The sequence below is a fragment of the Neolamprologus brichardi genome, chromosome 23 (genome assembly GCF_056152115.1).
Source record: "Neolamprologus brichardi isolate AB-2024 chromosome 23, ASM5615211v1, whole genome shotgun sequence".
Taxonomy (NCBI): Eukaryota; Metazoa; Chordata; class Actinopteri; order Cichliformes; family Cichlidae; genus Neolamprologus; species Neolamprologus brichardi.
In genome coordinates, this window is record NC_142125.1 from 39,816,065 (window position 1) to 39,838,568 (window position 22,504).

At 39.0% G+C, this 22,504-nt stretch overlaps 3 non-coding genes across 3 annotated transcripts; 1 reads left to right on the top strand and 2 right to left on the bottom strand.

Annotated features, from left to right (window-relative positions):
• Nucleotides 1-5,711: 5,711 nt before the first annotated feature.
• LOC148096334 (5S ribosomal RNA) lies at nucleotides 5,712-5,830 on the bottom strand. Its single transcript, XR_015717350.1, has one exon. It is a non-coding gene; the product is annotated as a 5S ribosomal RNA (ribosomal RNA).
• Nucleotides 5,831-6,599: 769 nt separating this feature from the next.
• LOC148096335 (5S ribosomal RNA) lies at nucleotides 6,600-6,718 on the top strand. The gene has a single exon (XR_015717351.1). It is a non-coding gene; the product is annotated as a 5S ribosomal RNA (ribosomal RNA).
• An 11,763-nt stretch (nucleotides 6,719-18,481) lies between these two features.
• On the bottom strand, nucleotides 18,482-18,600 carry LOC148096336 (5S ribosomal RNA). Its single transcript, XR_015717315.1, has one exon. It is a non-coding gene; the product is annotated as a 5S ribosomal RNA (ribosomal RNA).
• Between the last annotated feature and the right edge of the window lie 3,904 nt (nucleotides 18,601-22,504).

Below are 22,504 nucleotides of genomic sequence, written 5' to 3' on the forward strand. Positions count from 1 at the left end.
TGAGATCTAAAACCTGCAGGACACCGGCCCTCGTGGACTGAGATTGCCCACCCCTGGGTTAGAAGGTCGTAGGTCACGATGCATGGTCTCACAATATGTGGCCCGATGCTCTGATGCGACCTGAGTGCTCACACTGTGCGTCCACAACGTGAAGCTTATAACACAAAATCTGTCTCTCCCTCTCTATCTTTAACACACACACACACACACACCACCATCAACTTTGCAAACTTGCTAATGAAAAACATTGACCAGACAGCTGCAATTGAGCAGCAGTGTCCATCCAACTCTTTTCACGATTGTTGCGGTCGTGATAATTTTGTGAGGCCACATTGAAAAGGCTCGGATGAGCTTCCCAACGTTCTACAAGTTGGGCTTCCATCGCTTGTGTCCAGATCACACACTGCACTGCCATGCTACTTCGTCTTTTTCATTTCCATTTCTGTGTTTGTGCGTGCAGTGTGACAGGTTGTGTTAAACCGGCTCGTGGCACCGCTTCAACGGTGCGATACCCTCACGAGGGGCGACCAGAATTTCTAACAGGTTTGAAGTTCTGGCTGCAACCATATGATTGCTGATCGGGAGCTGGTCATGAGGTGTTACTTGCATGTAATTTTGTTATTTGGTTCTTTTATCATCGATACTGATATATTAATAGCAATGACTGCAGAATACAGATGTACAGTTATGTATTAAAATAATGTGAAAGGTGATTTTGGTAACTCTGGGATCCAGCTTGCTTCTAATAAATGATTTCTTGTCTGATCACAGAGTAAATGTGTAAAAAAATGTTCTTTGAACACTTCAAACATCAAGACTCACAAGTTGACCTGTCTTTGCTCAGTGCCCTGTGTGTTTTTATATTTTATATGATTTTTTGTTGTATTGACAAATTGCAGTTTCAATGGTTCTTGTATAATTAGAATCCACTATGTACTTATTTTGTCCTCAATTACAATAAACAAACACAGCACAAAAAAAGCAAACACAATAAAAACTATTTGCTGCTTCTGAACCATTTGTTTTAGTATTTTGTTGCTGATGAATAAAACTCAGGCTCAGGAGGTAGAGCGGGTCGTTTACAAATCAGAAGGTTGCTGCTTCACTTCCTGGCTCCTCCACTCTGTATGTCAGAGTACTGTATGTTCTGCATTACACTCTAAAAATCCTTTAATTTTCTCAAAAATCAATAGTGCGCCTTATGTATGAATTCTGATTGTGGTTACTGACCTCAAACTGATTTTATGTGATACACAGTGCTCAAAAATCTGTCAAAAAATGTTGCACTACGACTTTGGTAAGCTACGACGTCTGGATTGGATGGATTGTCGGAGCATTAGGTTATCGTAGTCATGAGCCTCACAGAGTAATCTGGGTCCAAAACTCGGTCGCTGCAGGTCCCAAAGTCAAACAAACACTGCAGCATCACTGAGAGTTAAAAACTGTCTAAATTCTTTCATCTTTAATAAAATGATCAGCGTTGCTGCTCTACCAGGTGTTACAATTAAGTTTAACATCCAGACATCCATGAAAACGGAATTTATTAAATTTAATGGAGTTAGAAGTTAGCAGGAAGTTAGCTCGCTAGTTTCCACCTAAACATAAGCATTATGTGACTGAGAGATTTCTGAAAAAATTCAAACGTACAGCTCTGCTATCACTTCCAACATAAACGAAGACAGAAAACAAAACACCAGTGACTCTTGGTACTGAAGTTGGGCTAGCTAGTATCAGCACGTTCTCACTCCCAAAGCGTAACATTTTACGCTAGGTGACAAATCGTCAACATATTACGTTTTCGGCTACCCACCACGTTCCTATATGAGAACCGTATGGACTCTATCTACACATGTTCGCTCTTTTTCTTCAAATCGCTTAGAAACACGCTATTTAACGTCATTAAAGTCCTGGTTAAGCTCAGGAAAAAGGTTATGGTTAGGGCTAGGGATAAGGTTAGGTTTAGGGCTGGAATACAGGGCTGGAACGTCTATTACCGCGGGAGCGTCATTGCACTGGATTTCGGCCATAACCCGCCGCGTACCATAAGAACGCCGAAGGTCTCCTTTTGCGTTCCTCAGGAACGCCGCGGGACGTGACAAAACGTCGGCATGTTACGCCTCGGGAGTGAGAACGGGCTGCTGGTATATAATGATGTGCTACCTGATCGCTAGTGACACAACTATGTTAGCATAACATTAGCACAGTGAAGCTGGAGGCTAAATGCTAACTTTTTTCCACTTGATAAAAGTTAACGTGAGGGTTCCCGATGGTTAGGGACAAATGTAATCACATGGCCGGATGCTGTAAACAGACCAAACTTACAATACGAGGATAGTCATTAATATACTGCAACAACATGCGAATAGAGCAGCTGCGAGAGAATTAAACATTAATGAATCATTGGTACGGAAATGGAAGAAGCAAGAAGAATGAGTTAAGTAAAGTTTGACTTATCTGACTGTTTTGTTTCGCTTTATGCACCTTATGGTTCGAAAAATAGAGTATCCTTGAGCAAGAATCACAAATGAAGTGACACTAAATTATTATTTTTTGTTTAAAAACCAGGTGTGATGAATATGAGTACAAATCTGCAGCAAATCCTGTACATACAGCTCCTCATATTCTTAAGAACAGATGATCTGTTTAACTGAACCTTACTTTCAGTAAGTCACTCGGTGTTGCATGTAAATTAAATTCAGACTGCTGACTCATCATCCACGTGCCCTAATCAGGTAACAGTCCAAATGGCTGTTTTGTTGAGTCCCACATATTGGGCGTTTTTATATATGTGTCATATTCTTAATCTGTTGCAGCAGTCACGATGCTGCTTATAAGTTATATTCAGACTGATGAGTCTTCACTGATGTCCCCAAAAGAAGTAAAGCTCCAAATGTTTATGCTGTTGTTTCTTCAGTTATTACTTATAAATGTTTTGAAATGCAGGCATTTGATGTTCCAGTTATGTAGCCTAATGTAATGCAACCATTGCTCTCACTGCCACTGCTGCAGAGATCAGGTTCAAAAACAGTGTGGCCTCCACTCCTGAATGAATGAACCCTTCCTGTATAAACGCAGTCCCTCGAGACGTGACTGCCCCTCAGCGTCTGTTTATTGCACCAAAGCAAGTTTGAGAACAAAAAGTATAAATGGCTCTCTGTTGATTGTTGCTGTGTTTCTATGCACAAGCACCCTGTGACATTAATAATGACCATGCCTTTCAATTTGAAATGACTCCCACAAAGTTACATTTTTGTCCTTAATGTGCTTTTAATTCCATTAACAGACTGCTGTCTGTAGCTCTCTGATATACATTAGCGTTATAATATTAGTGAGAAAACTGGCCGTCTCTGTTCAGTCATTAATAATAAATAACCTCTTAGTTCACTTCCTTCAGTCCTGCTGTGTGAAAGTTGAAAAAATATGAGGTCTGAATTCAACAACAGGTCACGTGATATGTTTTCTGTTGATCACACCGAACACCGAGCTGCTACCCAATGATTTCTCTAATAGAGTAAAAAGATGTTTTAATGGATCAACACTGTGTTCACAATAATCACAACAGTAATGCAGACTTGGCTCTTAAAGAGCTCTGTTAGCTCTTTATACACAGGAAACATGTTTATGTGAGTACTAATGAGGCTGAGCTTCTATGAGCACTGCAGCATCACTATATGACTGAGTTCCTGGAGAACAGGGATGTCACTGACCACTTCTAGATCTCCCCTCTCTCACAATCAGCTGATGTCAGTTCATGTGGTGATAGCAGAGACTCTCTAATGCACAAATCTTTCTTTTTTTGATCTTTATTGGCACAAAGGACAGGAGTGAAATGGTAAAGTGCAAACTGCACCCAGGACAGAAAAATCTGCATTATCGAGCACAAAATGTAAATGCTGGTAATTGATATTTGATGATGATGATGATGAAGAAATCCACCATTCTGTCAAATATCCTTTATAACTGCTGACAGCTACTATTACATTTATACTCTTACATAACTCCAGTAGTTGGATGTTTATCATCATGTTTTCTAAATGTTGTTTTTGTTACACTCACTAATAAAGATGTCAGGCTTACATTTGCCTGCTGTCTTTGAGTAAATAGTAAATAGCCCTCTTCCTATTGAAAAAACAAAAGTTGTATCCAAGATGGCCGACTTCTAAATGGTCACCACCCATCTTGAGGAGTTTGCCCCCTCACATATACTAATGTGCCACAAACAGGACTTTAATATCACCAACCCTTCCCATGTTATTACGGTGTATCCATATAAATGGCCCACCCTGTATAATAGACCTCTCTGTATTGAGTCATAAGTGTTATTAATTTCTGGCTCTCTTCCAAAGCATGTCTTTTATCCCATCTTCCTCTTTTCACCCCACTGGTCAGCTAATAAAAGAAAACAGAGAAAACAACAAAAATCATATGACCCTGTGTGAGAAAGTGCTATGGCAACAGAAATCTTCTATTCACTTACCTTCTCACTGTGTAATCATTATTGCTGGGCAACCGCCCAGGTCGCCCATATCAAAAAGCGCTACTGACCGCAGGTTAACCAACCAACCACTCATCAGTAAGTTTCATAATTTGGAAATGTTTAAAATAGAAGTCACACTCATATAGATGATATTGTTACCAAGTGCAAGAGGGCTTTGCTGAAAGTTCACTGTGTCTGTGTAATAGTTTTGTGTTAGGACAAACCAAATCAAAGCAAACATCTTGTGCCCAGCATATCCACTATCCAAACCATCTCAGCCTTGTTTCTCCAACTCTGTTTTCAAAATGCTCTAAGGTGTCCCTCTGATGTATTCATTTCTAATCTTGTCCACTCACTCCTATGAAACTCTTAGTTGCTTCATCTCCAGCTCAGTTTCATGAACCTTGAATGCATACATATGTGGAATTTATACATATGTAGAAAATATGTAAATAAATGCAGAATTAACAGAAAACAAGACAGAAATTAATAATAAAAAGGTTAAATAAAGTTCAAATAAAATAATGAAACGATTTCTTAAGTTAGCTCAGAAAACAGCAACATTACAACGAAATATGGGAAAATTAAAGATGATAACACAATAATGCAGAAAAAAATGTTTATGGTCACAGATCAGTGATAATAGATCAGTCACTCCCTCAGACTCAAGATGTGATCGATCATACCTTTATCGTCTGAGAATGTGGTTTTCTTCACCACAGAAGCAAAAAGGTGAAGGAAAGAGATGGCAGCATCTGTACAAAACAAGTGAATATTAGCACAGTAGGCGCCTTCGAACGCTAATCTCCAAGGTCAGACGGCGGGTCTGGGCCCAGCGCTGGATGAATAGCTGCAGGACAGGATGGCTGATGGTGTGATGTGGAGATGTATGTGCTCTCTGTGTAGGGGAGTTGTTTTCGATTTCTGTTCTCATGCTGACCTCCCACAAGGAGCCCAGTATGAGTAGACGTTTGATGTTTGGTCGAGGGGAATCTGATTTCACTGCAGGTGTAAACTTTGCATGTGACAAATAAAGGCTTGATTGATTGATTGACTGATTGATCGAGAAGAATTTTAATAGTTGCCTGCATTCTACTCGACCTTAGCTAGGATTGTACTCCCTGATCTGGGAAGGGTAGGAAAAAAGAATTCAGTTAACAAGTGGAAGAGATTAATTAAACCTGCCTCCACTGAGTGAGCAGCGCCCTCTGCAGTTTGTGTGTTGAAGTGCAAAAGCTTACAGCACCTGGTATTCCCAGGCGGTCTCCCATCCAAGTACTGACCAGGCCCGACCCTGCTTAGCTTCCGAGATCAGACGAGATCGGGCGTGTTCAGGGTGGTATGGCCGTAAGCGAGGGACTGAGTGCATAAAAGGCCTGTTATAGATGATTACAGATTTAGATTTGCTGCATTACAGATAGATTACACCAGGGGTGTCGAACTCATTTTATATTGCGGACCATATACAGCCCACTTTGATCTTAAGCCGTCTGGACCAGTGAAAGTCTCCTTTCTGTCAGTGGCACTTATTTAACAGTTTTTCTACGTGTTAAAGAAAAGCTGTTCTGACAAAGAAAGAAATCTGTCAGTAAGATTTTTGGACTTAAATTGTAAGAAATAAATGTGTAAAATCCCAGACAACATTCTGGTAGCTTTTTGCCCAGATTGCCCATTTTCTGTTGTTGTGGTTCTTGTTGTTTTTTAATTGTAGTCATACAAAATGAGATTTCTGTGGTTGAAAGTAAAAAAAACAACAAACTTTTCTGTTTACACAAAGTTACAAAAGATTTACTGGAGACATAGCTAAGAATTTTCAGTGTGCAATAAATTGTGAAAGCCGAAGTTTCTTTGATACTGAAAAGCACAAATTAGGCTTTATTGTCAGATGTCATTTTTTGGGAAAAAAACAGTGTGGTATTACTTTGTAAAAAGTGTGTTGCTGCCTAATGTAGTTGTATAATCATAATGTTTTATCTATAACATATCAAATTAATGTTAAAAAGTGTAACTGATCATTTACTGCAGGGCAGTGTGACGGAGAACAGTCATCTAAGACCAATAGTTATAGATGATGAATGTTTCTACATGATCTATAAAAAGCCTTTTGAACATCTCCTCTCTCGCTTACGGCCATACCACCCTGAACACGCCCGATCTCGTCTGATCTCGGAAGCTAAGCAGGGTCGGGCCTGGTCAGTACTTGGATGGGAGACCGCCTGGGAATACCAGGTGCTGTAAGCTTTTGCACTTCCACACACAAACTGCAGAAGGCGCTGCTGCTCACTCACAGAAAACAGAATCAGAAAAAACAGTCATTAAAATGCTTATAAAAATAAGGCATTTCGCTTTTGTGCAAAACTTGATAATCATCTCACTGTATCTACTTTTCTGGTGTGTATTTTCCAGCAGAGGTTTGGCTCTGTGTCATGTGTCTGACATTTTGTGGATGTCAGAGAGCATCATTATTATTTACTAACTTTAGGTTTCAAAACAGGAGGAAGACTGATATTTACTCACAGTAAATATCAGTCTTCCTCCTGTTTTCTATTTTGCAGAGCCTTACTGATGAGCCACAGCTGTTATTTTATTTTCTCCCCCTGATATCTGTAACTTTATCATTTAAACTGTTGATATGGCTCCAAGCAGCCCCATTAACTTTATAATTGACTTTTGTTTCCTCCTTTCTCCTCTCTATTATTTACTGCCAATATATTGTGAGTTTATATCAGTAGCATTTGAGCAAAACCTGGTGAGGACTTAGAAGAGCCTCAACATCCCATTATAATGTTAGTATCGCACAGACAACATAAATTACAACCTAATCCAATCTGAAGACACAATTGAAGCTTCAGACATTCATCTATTGACAGTGAAACACTGCCCTCTGCTGGACTCCAATAAAACAGATCATACTTTAAAATGAGGCAGCATCAACAAGCTGTCTGCAAAAAAAGAAAAGAAAAAAAGAACAAATTTTGCATGAAATACAGAACTTATTGATTCTATGAATCAAAGAAAGCACTCTGTAGTATTCTACAGAAAGAGGAATTTCTCGGCACAGTACTGAGTAACTTGTCAACCATGGAGAAGGCACAGTGTCCACCTAAAGCCCATATTTACAAAAAACAGAGCAAACAATTTTCTCGCATTGCTCAAGGTGAAGGTAATGCTTCACCTTTTCATTTTCATATGACTTATTATGGGCTTCAATCTCATGGTGAAAAATTAAAAAGTATATACACACATTAAAATCTTTTAATATGAAGTTGTACAATGTCTTAAATTGATATGGCTAATGCCTGTTAACTTCTCATCAGTGATCATGGATGGAATAATGAAAGAGAACTACTAAAGTGAGTTTACAATCCAACATAGAAACTGACCCCCTGAGAGGGAAAACTTGTATATTCAATGATACTCCAAATCCTCATTCTCAACTTATTACCAAAAGAAAAAAAATGTTATTATATGTTCTGATAACATTCAGTTGGATCTGATTTACACATCAGAGGATTGTTCAAGTAAATGTATTCAAGTAGAGTGAAATAAAGAGCAGAAAACACTTCATGAGAAGCAATGCAAAACGTGACTTTCAGCAAAGCCGTGCTGTCACACTGTGGCTAGACTGAGGGTTTGTCAACAGTCTGATGACACTGCATCAGAGACTTGTCTTTAACCACTTTGTTCTTTTCATGACCACAACTCAACACCTTGTGAGTGTTTGCAGCTTGGTAATGCACCGTGTCCCGAAACTGTGAACAACTGAATCTGTTCTGAGAGCAGAAGAAACTTCTATAAATGCAATAACTCTAGATGTTAACACACTAACTACACATGTTATAATGTAACACTTTGTGTCATGTAAAACTCTGAAGTCAAGGTTATAAATGGTTATAAACTTTTAAGTTTACCTTCATATATTTCACTTTAAAAAAACTGCTCATCTTGCCCTGTTTGATGTCATTCTTTCCAGCACAACAGCACATATAAGAATTTACAGTTATTTCATTTTGACTGCATTAACACTTAAAATCTCACAAAACGAAAAAAAAAAAAAAAATCTAAGCAGGAGTGTTTTTTTATCTGTAAAAAAACAACTTTTAACCAATCAATTTTAATGTGAAACAAAAAATATAAATTGTATATTTCAAAACTATGTTTAAGTTGCTCCTGCTTTGTAACTGGACTTGGAGTATACACAGACAACAAACTAGACTGGGTTAAAAACACCACGGTCCTCTACAGGAAGGGCCAGAGTCGTCTCTATTTTCTGAGGCAGCCGAGTCTGTTGTGGCCAGTGCCATCCTCTATGCTGTTGCATGCTGGGGCAGCAGGTTGACGGTCAAAGGTGCCAACAGACTCAATAAACTGATCCGCAAGGCCAGTAATGAGTGGGGATGGACTCATTTAGGGTGTCTGAGAGGCAGATGTTGTCCAAAATAAGGAGCACATTCAGTGAGAGACTGAGATTACCAAAATGCACCACTGAACAACACAGGAAATCAATCCTGCCCTTGGCCATCTCCCTGTACAATCTAATACACAGTACACAGTGCAATAGTTATACCCTTTCAAGGTTATTGTTAAATGTCAATCATATATATTTCACCTCTGTAATATTCTTGATATTTATAATTGAGCAATTTATATTAGTGCTATGTCTTATATTTGTAAACACTGTAATATATTGTTTTATTTAATTAGTTTAATCTGTTACTGTTATTGTCTTGGAGAATCTGTAACCCACGTAATTTCCTTAGGGATGATTAAAGTAATCTGATCCTGATTATTCACTTTAAATATGAATATCACACCAGACAGCTCATATTATTCAGAAAGCACCTTTATTGCTTCAGTGCAAATTAGAAGGTAAGTAGCAGCCAGATGCTGCTAATCCACTGCATTTGAATAATTGCTCATCAGCATATGTGAGCAGCTCTATAAAAGCATGAGTTTTGTCAGTTTGCTGGTCTGGAGTATTTAGGTGTTTGTTAACACAATGTCATAATCTTCCCAGGAACGGATGTCCCAGAAAATTCACCCCAGGGTCAAACTGTGCAGTGGTCCAAGAGCTACATACCAGACTCTACAAACCTCTGTTAGCATGTTAAATGTTAAAGTACATGACAGTCAAGTTATAAAAGGGTTGAATAAGTGCGGCTTGTTTGGAAGGGTTGCAAGGAGAAAGTCTCTTCTCTCTAAAAACAGCATGACAGCATGGCTGCAAGTTTGGTAGCAAAGTTGCAAAGCATACCAGCACGAACGCCTCATACCATCTGTCAGCACAGTGGTTAAGGGGTGAAGACTTGAGCTTGTTTTGCAACTACAGAACCTGGGCCCCTTGCAGTCATTGAGTTTTCTATGAACTCCCCTGTATACCAAGTACTCTGGAGTCAAAAGTGAGTTTGGGTCATGATCCCAAGCACATCAGCAGAGCTACAACAGAATCAAGGTGTTGCAATGGCCCGGTCACAGTCCACACCTCAACCTGAAAAACAGTGCTGGGAACTTAAGAGAGCTGTACATAAACAAATACCACAAACCTCAATGAACTGATGAAACAATGTAAAGAAACGTCAGCCAAAAGTCCTGCACAACCGTGTGACAGACTAAGAGTCATACAGAAACAATTTGGTGACACTACTGCTGCTAAAAGGTGGCTCTACAAGCTACTCACTCATGGAGTGTGCCTAGTTTTTCAGAGTAGTCTATAGATTCCTATGAAAACACTCTTTTCCACATGACTGTATGTCAGATAAAACAGATCTGATCTGTGAAGAGGATTCTGAGAAGAGAAAACATCTGGAGACCTGTCCCAAGAAGTAATTCTGTTCATCAGGACGTAGCGTTTTCAGTGGGAGAAACACTTCATCACTCATCCGAGTGACTTCTTCAGTCTCAGCTCAGTGCAGGTTTCCCCAACCTGTGTTTGAATTCAGATTTTACATATTGTCCAGTTTCAGGCAAGGGAACTGAAAAATGTGCTGAGGATAAATGATCAATTAGGCAGATGTAAATGAACAACAGCTACAGGCTGGAGGCTCTGACATCACATCTGATGGAGACCCTGGACGGCTGCTCCTTGCTCATCTTCGGCCCCAGGTGAGCTCAGTCCAATTCACCTATCAGCCCAACATTGGGGGAGATGACACTGTCATCCAGCTCCTACATCAATCCCTTGCTCACCTGGAAAGTGTGTTGAGCACTGTGAGAATCACGTGCTTTGATTTCTCCAGTGCTTTCAACACGATTATACCCACAATCCTGAAGGACAGGCTGGATTACACAGGTGTGGACCATCACCACATGGATCCTGGTGAGTCTTACCAACCACCCTCATTACATAAGGAATTATGTGTCTGAATGGGTAGTCTGCAGTATAGGCACCCCACAGTCCTGACTCCATGTCTCTCTGTGTCACTAGTGGGTGGGTGAGAGTGAGTGAGCGAATAACTTGTGTTTGTGTATGCATGGCAGTCAGCATTCCTGGCTGGACGCTTCTCCCCATCTTCTGGATGCCGGGTGGTTCTTGGGCAGCTGGGACCCTGTTCTCGACTCGTACCAGGATTCCTGGCATCTAGTTAGGTCGACTGCCCGTTACCTCTGGTCCTCTGGGATTCTCACTCTTTAGCTGTAGGCACCTCATCTGGGGCCTCCCTCCTTCTCCTGCTGGGATGGGCATAGATCAGGCGTGTCGAACTCCAGGCCTCGAGGGCCGGTGTCCTGCAGGTTTTAGAACTCACCCTGTTTAAACTCACCTGAATCAAATGATTAGTTCATTACCAGGCTTCTGGAAAACTTCATGACATGTTGAGGAGGATATTTAGCCATTTATTCAGCTGTGTTGGAACAAGGACACATCTAAAATCGGCAGGACACCGGCCCTCGAGGCCTGGAGTTCGACACCTGTGCCTTAGATCTTTGATACTCCTGGATGCTGTGAATGGCGCTGTTGTCCTGTCTCTATCTCTGTCTCCAGGCTTCTGGGGGGCATTGCTGCAGCTTCCCATCCTCATCAATGCAGCAGCTGGTGATACATTGTGCATTTCTCTACCCCCCACCTCCACTTTATTCTTTTTTTTCTCTTGCCTGTCTTGCCTTAGATATCGTCATACAATGCCACATATAATGTAATAACTGAAATAACACAAATACAAATTAATAATAAATAGATAACACATTCACGTGATCAAGAGGAGCCTATAGAGATTCTATGTAACTGTTCCTGCAAAAGCAAAATGTGTCAGGCACCACAATGCATTCAGATCACAATTCTGAATTCAAAAGCTGTCAGACTAGACAGGATATCAAAAATAAAAACCTGCCACCACATGCAGGTCAACCTGAAGGCACAGAGCAGCTCTTACAATGACACACTGCTGCAACAACAGCATTCAGGGGACAAATTTCAGAGGTCTTATCTTCCAGCTGCTGTCAGACTCAACTAAGACAATAGAGTCTTAGTGCACACCTTAAAACTATGTATATACAACATCAGCTGAATAACAGCATATGACATATTACCTATAACACTGTGTCATTATTTCACAGTGTTATATGTAATTATCTCTGTAGTTTTTTGGGGTTTTTTTAGTTTTTTTTTTTTTTTTTTTTTACAAATGTCATTATTTTATTAATTTACTTATTTTTTGACACATTTGGTTTATTGAATTGAAAAAATAGCTGCAATTGTTGAAATGTGAGCTATGAAAGACGACCTCCTTCTGCATACTTTTGTGGTCACTGGTCCTCACATCATGTTTGCAGCATGTTCTGAACCACAAACAGAGCAGTGCTAAAGTTTCTCGGAACTGGTGAGCTAGTGGTGCAGATATTGATGCTAGTGATTATTAAAGGTGGTGCTACTGAAACGTTTAAGAACTGAAGCCTCCAGAACCAAGTGTTATTTGTCTGTGACACAAATGAGCTCCAACCAGCTCAGGTAGAATTTAATAACAGCTGAGCTGCACTAGACCTGGTCTCTGCTCTTCTTGACTCCTCGTTTGGTAGGATTGAACCTTTTATTTGTATATTTAAAATCTTTTATAGACAACAGGCTTATTTTGAATAACTCGATCTCCTGTTACTTACACTCACAATCCCTATCCAGATATGTGCTTCAAAACATGCAGACATCATCTGGGTTCTGTGACCATGCATATCTTGCATAGGAAATGTCCATACACAGGCACAGACCTATCTTTTTATTTATGTTCAAAGAAAGTTTATCTTAATTTCACCTTTAGAGCATTTCATTTACTGAGGACATCTTCACCACCTGCTGTTCCAGACGACTGACTCGTGCCTGAACTCGTGCAGATTAATCAACCAACCACTGATCAGTAAAGCAAAAAGTAAAAGTAAGTGTCCTCAGTTGAAAAGGTTTGCTTATAAGTTTCATAACTTTATAATATAACAATAACATTTAGCAAGAATGTTGTCATGACTGAGTGCAATGACCGTTTCCCTCTGTAAGGTTCAATGTGTGGATGCAAGTAGAGAAGTTGCTTTTAGATACACCTCATGAACTCTTCAACTGAGACTCAAAAATCAATGTCTTTTAATGTTAATGTTCAATCTTGTGAATGTAACTTTAAAAAAATATTTATTAGGTAAAGCAGCCCCTTCATAATATCTACATGCTACCAAATGTATGTAAATGATTACAATTTCCTGTTCTCAAAAAATACAGTAATACTTCAAATAAGTTGCATATATTATTGTTCAACATGTCCTCCAGTGCCTCTTTGATAACTTTCAAAATATTTACTGAAAAAAAATTAGACTGGTTCTGATATTGAATTTTTGGAAGCTGTTATATTGATATTGATTTATTTATTTTATCATTTAATGATTTAAAATTCTGCATTAAAGGAATAAGAAAGAAATGACAGATGTTTTTAGTTAAATGTAATTATTATTTTTAATGATGGTTGGCGTTTACTAGATGCACCTCAGAGCACCAGGAATTCCTTACTTTGAACAAACATTGCCAAACATTGAACCGTAAATGACGATGTAGATACGCAAATCATTTTCAAGAGCAGCGGGACCGGAATGCAGATGGTGGTTAATATTAGACTGAAGGGGTTCTTCACAGACATATTATCCTTTCAGGCACTCTCCAATAACCTGCTGTCTTTACAGTGAGGACACACAAACATCAACCTGGAACATAACTGTATGAAAATATATGATCCGTATTCGTCTTAGCTTCATAGTTACACTGTTTAAAATAGAATATTAAAGCATACAGGGGTAATTACCTGTCCAGCAGATATTCGCTAGTTCTTGTTTCATATCAAGTTCAGTTAAATTCTTTTTGTCTGCTTTTCCTCATCAGCGCTCTTCTGTCTTTTTCTTCTGTCTCTCCGCGCTTTCTGCTTAAGTCAGCCCCCTCCTCTGGTGCGCATGCTCTGCAGCGCATGCCCGACGCGGTCTCCGCAGCGCGTGCACTACAGGCGCTGAGAAGCATTAATTAGTGTTGCAATTTCAGAATAAAAGCTGCCAGAAAGCGAAACATGCTCCTTTTCATACTTTTTTCAGACTATTCCAGGGTTTTAAATTCACCATTTATGAGGTTTCAGCAAGAGTTAAAAGCTAGGGAATAAAAATAGGTTTTTAATCTGGACTTAAAAACTGGCACTGATGTAGCTTGTCTAATATGAGAGGAAGGTTATTCCAAAGCATCAGAGTGGCAACAAAGAACACTCTGTCTCCTCTAAGTTTCAGCTGTGACTTAGGGACTGGAAGCAACAGTTGCTCAGCTGACCGAAGCGAACGAATGGGGGCATGGGGCTTCAACAAATCATCAAATTTTCTAGAGTAGATAGCGGGCCAAAATTAATATTTGAACTGAGGGGGTGCTTCGCAGACATATTTTCAGGCACTCTCCAATAACCTGCAGTCTTTACGGTGAGGACACACAAACATTAACCCGACTGGAACATGAAAATATATGACCTGTATTTGTGTTCGCTTCGTAGTTACACTGTTTAAAACAAGATATTAAACCAAACTGCGGTAATTACCTGTCCAGCAGAGAGCTCAGGTAAATTCTTTCTGTCTGCTTTGCTTTACCAGAGATCGTCTGTCTTTTCCTTTCGACTTGTCTCTCCGCGCTTTCTGCTCAAGTCAGCCCCCTCCTCTGCCGCGCATGTCCGACAGGGTCTGCGCAGCGCGTGCACCACAGGTGTGGAGAAGTACTGATTAGTGTTGCAGTTTCAAAATAAAAGCTGCCAAAAAGCGAAACATGCTGCCTTCAATGTTTCAAACCATATTCCAGGGTTTTTAGTTCACCATGTATAATGTTAAAACAAGAAAATAAAAGATAGATCTGAACGTTTGAAAACGTTTTGGAAAAATTCCATAAAAAATAGATGAAAAACACTGAAATTATCCTTTTATTTATGTTGATCCATTAAGTTGGTTCATTTTTTGTTACATAAGTTGTTTTTAAAGTTAAACTTGTGTGGGTTTCTATATAAGTCAATAAAAAACAACAACAAGCCATTAAATGCCATTAATGAAAAGTAAACTCTGCCAAAGAAACTGAGAGATGGGACACGTGGAGTTCAGTTTGCAAATTTATCTGAAACAATAAACATCTATGAATAAAAGTTTTCTGGTCAGCAGCTTGTAAGAAAGACAAAAAAAGTAAAAAGATGGTCATGAAAAGAAGCTACCATCTGTCACATGGTTCTGTGTATTTACATTGCATACCATGGGGAAATAATCATTTGATCCCCTGTTGACAACACCTTTCTCACGATCATCATCACCCCATGAGGCAAGATCTTGCATGCAGCAAGATAAGAGGTCTTCGGTCTTGACTATGGTGGCACAAGACTGTAGATTTGTATTGTCCCTGTAGACCTCAGTAACAAATCCTTTGACACCTCTGCAGTCTTCCCCATGGTGGTGTAGAAGTTGGAATGGAAGAGACTGATACTGTAGAGGTGTGCTTTTTACACAGAATAAACTGAGATCAAGATTGTCTTTAAATGGCTAATTTATTAAGTGCAATCCAATCTGTGGGAGCCAGAATTCTGGCTTGGTCATAGGGGATCAAGTACTTAGTTCAATCAATGACATGCAAATCAGTTAGTATGTTTATGTGATGTGTTGTTTTCTGGATTTGGTTGATATTCTGTCTCTGCATTAAAATGAAACTACCATAAATATTAGAGACTGTTCATTCCTTTGTAATGGAGCAAAATTACAAATTCAGCAGAAGATTAAATAATTAATCCACTTCGACAATGACAAGATATTTTTTCTGCTCCAAATTCTTAATTTGGAAAATGTTCCTGTTTTTCTTTCTCCAGGAAACAATGAGGATCCTGTTTGCCTGTTTGCCGCTTATGGTGCTCTTTGCCACTGGACTCTCAAAACCAGCCAATCTTCAACCCAAACCAATTGAGAAGCGTCAGAATGAAACCCCTTATGAAAAGTTTAAACGACAGCATGTAGATGCCAAGATGACTGCGAAAAAATGTGATGCAGAAATAAAAAACAAGCAGATCTACAATGTTGACAACACTTGTAAGGACACAAACACGTTCATCCTTAGTGATTATGAAAAGGTCAAAGCCATTTGTAATGGTCATGGGTCACCTCATAAGAATACTTGCTTGACAGAGAGTAAAGCAAAGTTCAGTATTGTTAAATGTGAACTAAAGAATAATGGAGGCAGGAAACCCAACTGTCAGTATAAAGGCAAACTTCTCACTAACAGAATTGTTGTAGTGCAATGTGGAGGATTACCTGTGCACTATGAGAAGGACATAGTGACCTTTGAATCCAATAACGCAACTATAGGAAAAATCCCCATGGACTCTACCTCTGTACCCACAAATATACATGTCTGAGAAAACAAAAGAGCAACATTTATCATCAGCTCTAACCAAAAGTCGCTGGAAACATCTTGTTCGTTACAAGTTTTCACTCGAGCCTGTCTTATCAGTAACTGTTACATTTAACATGTGACCAGCTTCACACATTTCATTAAATAATATAAAACTGTTTTCAAACTATATTCAACCCACCAATACTGATATATTAACTGTACCGACTGTAGGATGCTGTGTAGAAATAATATCTTCAATCAAACTTGCTTCTAATAAAATATTTTTATTTGATTTGTTTATTGACATTTTTTTTTCTTCAATTTTTACCATCACCAGTCACAGGACTCCTAAGGTGAAATGTTCATATTCAGCACCCTGCCTCTCAGATGTTTTTTGTTTTTAATGTTATTACATTTTATTGCTTTTTTCTTTCATTTTATGCCAACATTTGATTTCTAAGATGAGCTTTAAAGCATCAGAATTATAGCAAAAGTCTAAATATCGTTGCTATCACTCCTGCTGCAAAGATCAGGGTCAAACATTGTTGGGCTTCCTTCTGTGTACACACCTGCATGAAGGAGTGTTAGGGCCACATTAAGAAAACCAATATTACTGATTACTTGGAGAATAAAGTCAAAATTATTATTATTATTCAAGAATAAAGTTGTAATTCAATTTAGAGAAACATGTTGAAATGTGGAGATTGCTATTGTTGTTTCAAGACAAACTACCACATTTGCTTTACTGCCTGCAAAATGCCTTGTTTACATGACTTAATGAAATAAACTGATCGCACGTCTTGTGATACACCAAAAATCCTGTGTGTTGAAATCGGATGTAACCATTGATAATCATGCAGCTGTTCATTTTCTGTCTCACCAGATGCAGTGAAGTATGATTTCACTAACTCAGAGGGTGTAGCAACTGTAGCAGTTTGTCTTGAAACAACAAATGTAATCTCAACATTTCATTTTTCCCCCAAAATAGATTTTCTACTTTAATGTTGAAATTTCTACTTTATTAAACACTGTCTCACAGACAGACTGTAGCTTGGAGACAAATGAGATGAGCGGAACATCTGCCGGAATATACAAAAGAAAAGTGAATTCACAAAGGGAACACACACACACACACACACACACACACACACACACACACACACATTGCAGAGAGAGCTGCAGTCTCCAACAAGATTTAAATTATGGCAACTTTTAGTGGAAATAGCTGACTGCAGCATCACGATGGCACTAATGTAAAGGGTTGATTGACATGGATTGACAGCAACATCTGCAATTAAAGTACTCAGTGCAGCACCAAAGTGCTGTACAGTAAATAAGTAAAAAAAAACAGTAGAATAAAACAAAACAGAATAAAATAAAACACATAGTAAAGATTAAAGCAGCCCTATATTTAAAAAAACAAGACAGAACAGCATATAATCAACTAAAACAACTAACATAAAAATAAACTAAAACTAACATCTTACAAGGTGTCAAAGGTCAGGGTGAAGAGATGGGTTTTCAGGAGTGATTTAAAAACAGGCTGAGAAGAGGCCTGTCTAATCTCTACAGGCAGATCGTTCCACAGTTTGGGAAATGCTGCAGCAAAAGCACGATGTCCTCTAAGTTTACGCTCAGTCCTGGGTACATTCAGGAACAGCTGACCAGCTGACCTGAGAGAGCGGCTGGACGTATAAGGCTGTAGCAGCTCAGAGAGATAAGATGGGGCTAGGCCATGGAGGGCTTTAAAAGCAAATAAAAGAATTTTAAAATGAATGTGATGTGGTTTTTTTCCTGTAATTCTCTGTTAACTATGAACCAAAACTGTTTGATTGTTTTTTATAATTAGATTAAATTCCACTTGGCACATGTTGTTTGTTTGTTTTTTCTCTAACTTACTATGTCTCCATCTTATTCTCTCCCTAGTAAATGTGTTTTGTCCGTTTAATCAGTTATTGACAGTAAGGTGCTGTTTTAGGTTTTATGGCTGTTACTGTCAAAAGGAAATATTCCCTATGAGAGGTCTGTAATTAGCGCCTGGGAAATGGTCAGCGAGGCGCTTTTGTGCTTAAAAGAAAGCAGGAAGAAACTAGAAAGAGCAGGAAGGAGTAGTGACAGTTTTAGCGCCCTCTGCAGTTTGTGTGTGGAAGTGCAAAAGCTTACAGCACCTGGTATTCCCAGGCGGTCTCCCATCCAAGTACTGACCAGGCCCGACCCTGCTTAGCTTCCAAGATCAGACGAGATCGGGCGTGTTCAGGGTGGTGTGGCCGTAAGCGAAAGATTACCTGTCAAAAAGACCTTTTATCGGTGGCAAATGTCACACAGTTTGATATATATTATTGTGCTAAACGTCATATGTTACAGCGACAACATGCAAACCTTGGTTATTAACTGCAGCTTCAACATTGAGCTGCAAAAATGATTTTCTCGCAGTAACATCTCCACAATAACACATGTTCGTTGATTACAGCACAGTGTAAAAGTGACAGAGAGCACACAGTGTGTTCGGACGATTTGGAAGTCCAACATTTTTGCGGTTTGGAGATTTTAACTTAAATATAGAAAACAAAAAACGTAAGCGTGTATGTGTCGTTACAGCATGTATAAAAAGGCTGTTTCTGAGGTGTCCTTTCGCTTAACAGCGAGTCTGAACTGCACTTGACTTGATCTCTGCTCATCTCCAGGCTTCTCATTCGGTAAGAACTCGTTGGCTTTTGCATACTTCCAAGAAAGAGGGCGAACTCACTCTCCTGCCACACTTATACTCACATGCACATATACTCATATCCAGACATTGGCTTAAAAAACATGCTGGCATCATCTGGGTTCTGTGAGAATGCATATCATACATAAGTAATGCAAGTACTGCATGTCAGGATGGAGGCCTGTCTTTACTGATTTATGTTCAAATAAAGTTTAACGTTAATTCCACCTTCAGGGCATTTCAGTCGCTGAAGTCATCTTCACCACCTGCTCTTCCAGACGACTGACTTGTGCCTGAACACCTGCAGTTAACCAACCAACCACTGATCAGTAAAGCAAAAATAGTATATGTTCTCATTTGGAAAAATTCGAATTAGAAGTTTTATAAATTTCTAATATAATAATTACATTTAGCAAAAATGTTTTCTCTTTGTGATCCCATCTATTATCAATATCAGTGCTTACACAGCTGTGACATGTATGAGATTACCTAACTGCATTCAGCCACCTATGATCCTGTGTATGGTTCAACTCTTGAACAACCAAAAAACCCACCAAGGTTATTTAAAAGGCTTATTCTCAGGAGGATTAATTTCCACTTGTTTACATAAACTTGTTTTCTTTTTTGCAACCAATTAAATAACAAAATGCAAAAATCATAACAATAAAATAACTTCCAAACATCCTATATCAAAAAAGACCAACTTTTATCCTGGGCTGCATAAATTTGAATAAAACCTTTGCTACATATATGTTTATATTAATAAATTAATAAAGTAAAATTGTTATTATTAGTGGTAAATGATTTGTGTGTTTGTTGGATGCACCTCAGAGCAACAGGAAACATGTTGAACCGTAAATAGTGAAGTAGATGCGCACATCGTTTTCAAGAGTAGGTAGCGGGATCAAAGTGCAGATGGCATAACGGTGTCAATATTAGACTGAAGGGTCACATTTTCAGACACGCTCCAGTAACCTGCAGTCTTTACAGTGAGGACACACAAACATTAACCCGACTGGAACATCACTGTATGAAAATATATGATCTGTATTTGTCTTAGCTTCAAACACTGTTTAAAATCAAATATTAAACCGAACAGCGGTAATTACCTGTTCTGCAGAGCTGTGTGTAGCCATCAGTTAGAAAAATCAACAGGTCCTGTTCCCCTGTGAAAAGTCGCTCTGCTGACTCTTCAAGCTCAGGTTAACTCTGTCTGCTTCTGTTGTCTGTTAACATAATATCTTTGACAAATTTCAGTCTGGCCTTCATAGAGCTCATTCTACTGAAACAGCCCTTCTTAGAGTTTCCAATGACATTCTGATGCAAAACGATGCAGGAAAGTGTTCTGTACTCCTAATGTTGGACCTCACGTCAGCCTTTGACACCGTTGACCATTACATTTTGCTTGAAAGGCTGAAATACTGGGTTGGTGTATCTGGGTCTGCCTTAGAGTGGTCCTCCTCGTATCTCTATGAACGATACTTTTCTGTGGCGGTCTCTAAGTACAGGTCATCTTCCACGTCCCTGTCCTATGGTGTGCCACAAGGTTCTGTGCTGTTTTTAATATATCTACTTCCTCTCCAGCATATTTTGAGCCCCTTTGAGGACATTCGCTACCACTGCTACGCAGACGACATCCAGCTATATATATCTTTTAAACCTGAAGATGTTTCTAAGCTGCAGATTCTAAATGTGTGGACACGTCTGTGTGTGAGTTATTCAGGTTCAGTAAGAAGGTAATATGTCTGCAGAATTTGTAATTCTTATGAAGATATTGCTTGTACAATAAATAAAATCCCTTTAACTTCTTCTTTTGGAGAGTGTCTTTATATATTTAGTCATCTTGGGGCAATCCTTTATTTAGTAGTAACCCTAGTCGGGGATATATATCAGAGTTTACTTTCAGATATGAGCATTGTGTTTCCTGTGGATAAATGAATTATTTATTTATTTATTTATTTTTTGAAAGACTGGCTCATGTAAAATATCTGAAAGTATGGCAAAGCTCTCCTGTTACACTTTATGGACACCTGAGCTTCACCATGAGGGCCTGTCTTTATTCACTTTATTCACTGAAATCCAGTTTTATAATGAATTCACAGTAATCACTGACACCTTCAGAGCATTACATTAAAGACATCTTCTACACCTACTCTTCCAGACGACCGACACATACTTCAACCACTGCAGGTTAACCAGCCACTCATCAGTAAAGCAAAAACTAAATGTAAATGTCCTCATGTGGAAAAGACTGAAACACAACTCCCATATGTCACTAATGTAACAGATCCATTTAGGTAGAGTGAGAACACTAGGCTGGATGTGTTTTAATGCAGGAACATTCATCATGTCTTAAGTTCAACAAATCATTTACATTTACATTTAATATGTGAGCTGGATGGTTACACGATACAATATGATTGTCAACAATACCTGCAATGAACGCTGGTTTGAGGGCGGAGTCAAGGAGGCCATTTACATGAAAAGGGAAAGACCATCTCTGAATCAAGGAGGGGGCCTAAGGGTACATCTTTCACCATCTTACAATGCTGTGATTGTAGCCATTCTCCAATTCTCTGTGAATGGTACTCAAGACCATTGATCAGTGGTTGTTGATTAGTGGTCATGAGAATTTGCATAATCATGATTAAGGAACTGACCTCCCAGCCCATTGTTCCTTCAGTCGGCTGGTTTCTCTGACTGAAAACGCTACGTCCAGAAGAACAGAATCAACTTTTGGAGATTTACTTCCCTGGATGATTGAGCACGCATCAAGACCTTTTAATCAGGCCAACAAATATCTTGTACTCAATTTTAGCAGCAGCCATTGTGACTGATGATGAAACTTGTGTAAAAGTGCGAAGCTGTAAAAAAGTAATTATAAAAAAACCATTTTGTAGCTGAATGTTACTGGATAGCTGTTTCATCTGTAACACATCAAAATAACCTGCTAAGGTTTAATAGGCTATAAGGAACACACTCACTTCCTGGGCCCTGGGCAATAAGAGACGTTTTGTGTTTTATAATTTATTGATATGTTTGATCCTTTCTGACCTACGAAGCAGCCATTAGAGCACCATGTCCACTCTAATAGTTCTGTAGTTTGATGCTTGAGTCGTTGCAGACTTGTTGAAACTCCCTCACCTGTCAAGGCAGCGTCTTTGTTATTTGAGTCCAGCAGATGGCAGTGTTTCACTGTCATATGACGGCTGTCTGAAGCTTCAACTGGATTATTCGTTTAAATTAGATCGTTTTATAGAATAGTTTGTGTTTGCTAGGTTTGCTATGCAACAGTGGGGAGGAAAAACTCCTTTTTAACAGGACTATCAAGACATGAGTGATTATTGCAGTGGGGCACTATCTGTGCTATTTAAAAGAAATATTAGGAACAATAAAACTCTGAGGATCAGGGCTCCATTTAACTCCAGTGTTCAGTGGCATTTTAAGAGAGTGAATACCGAGGCTAAATGTGTTT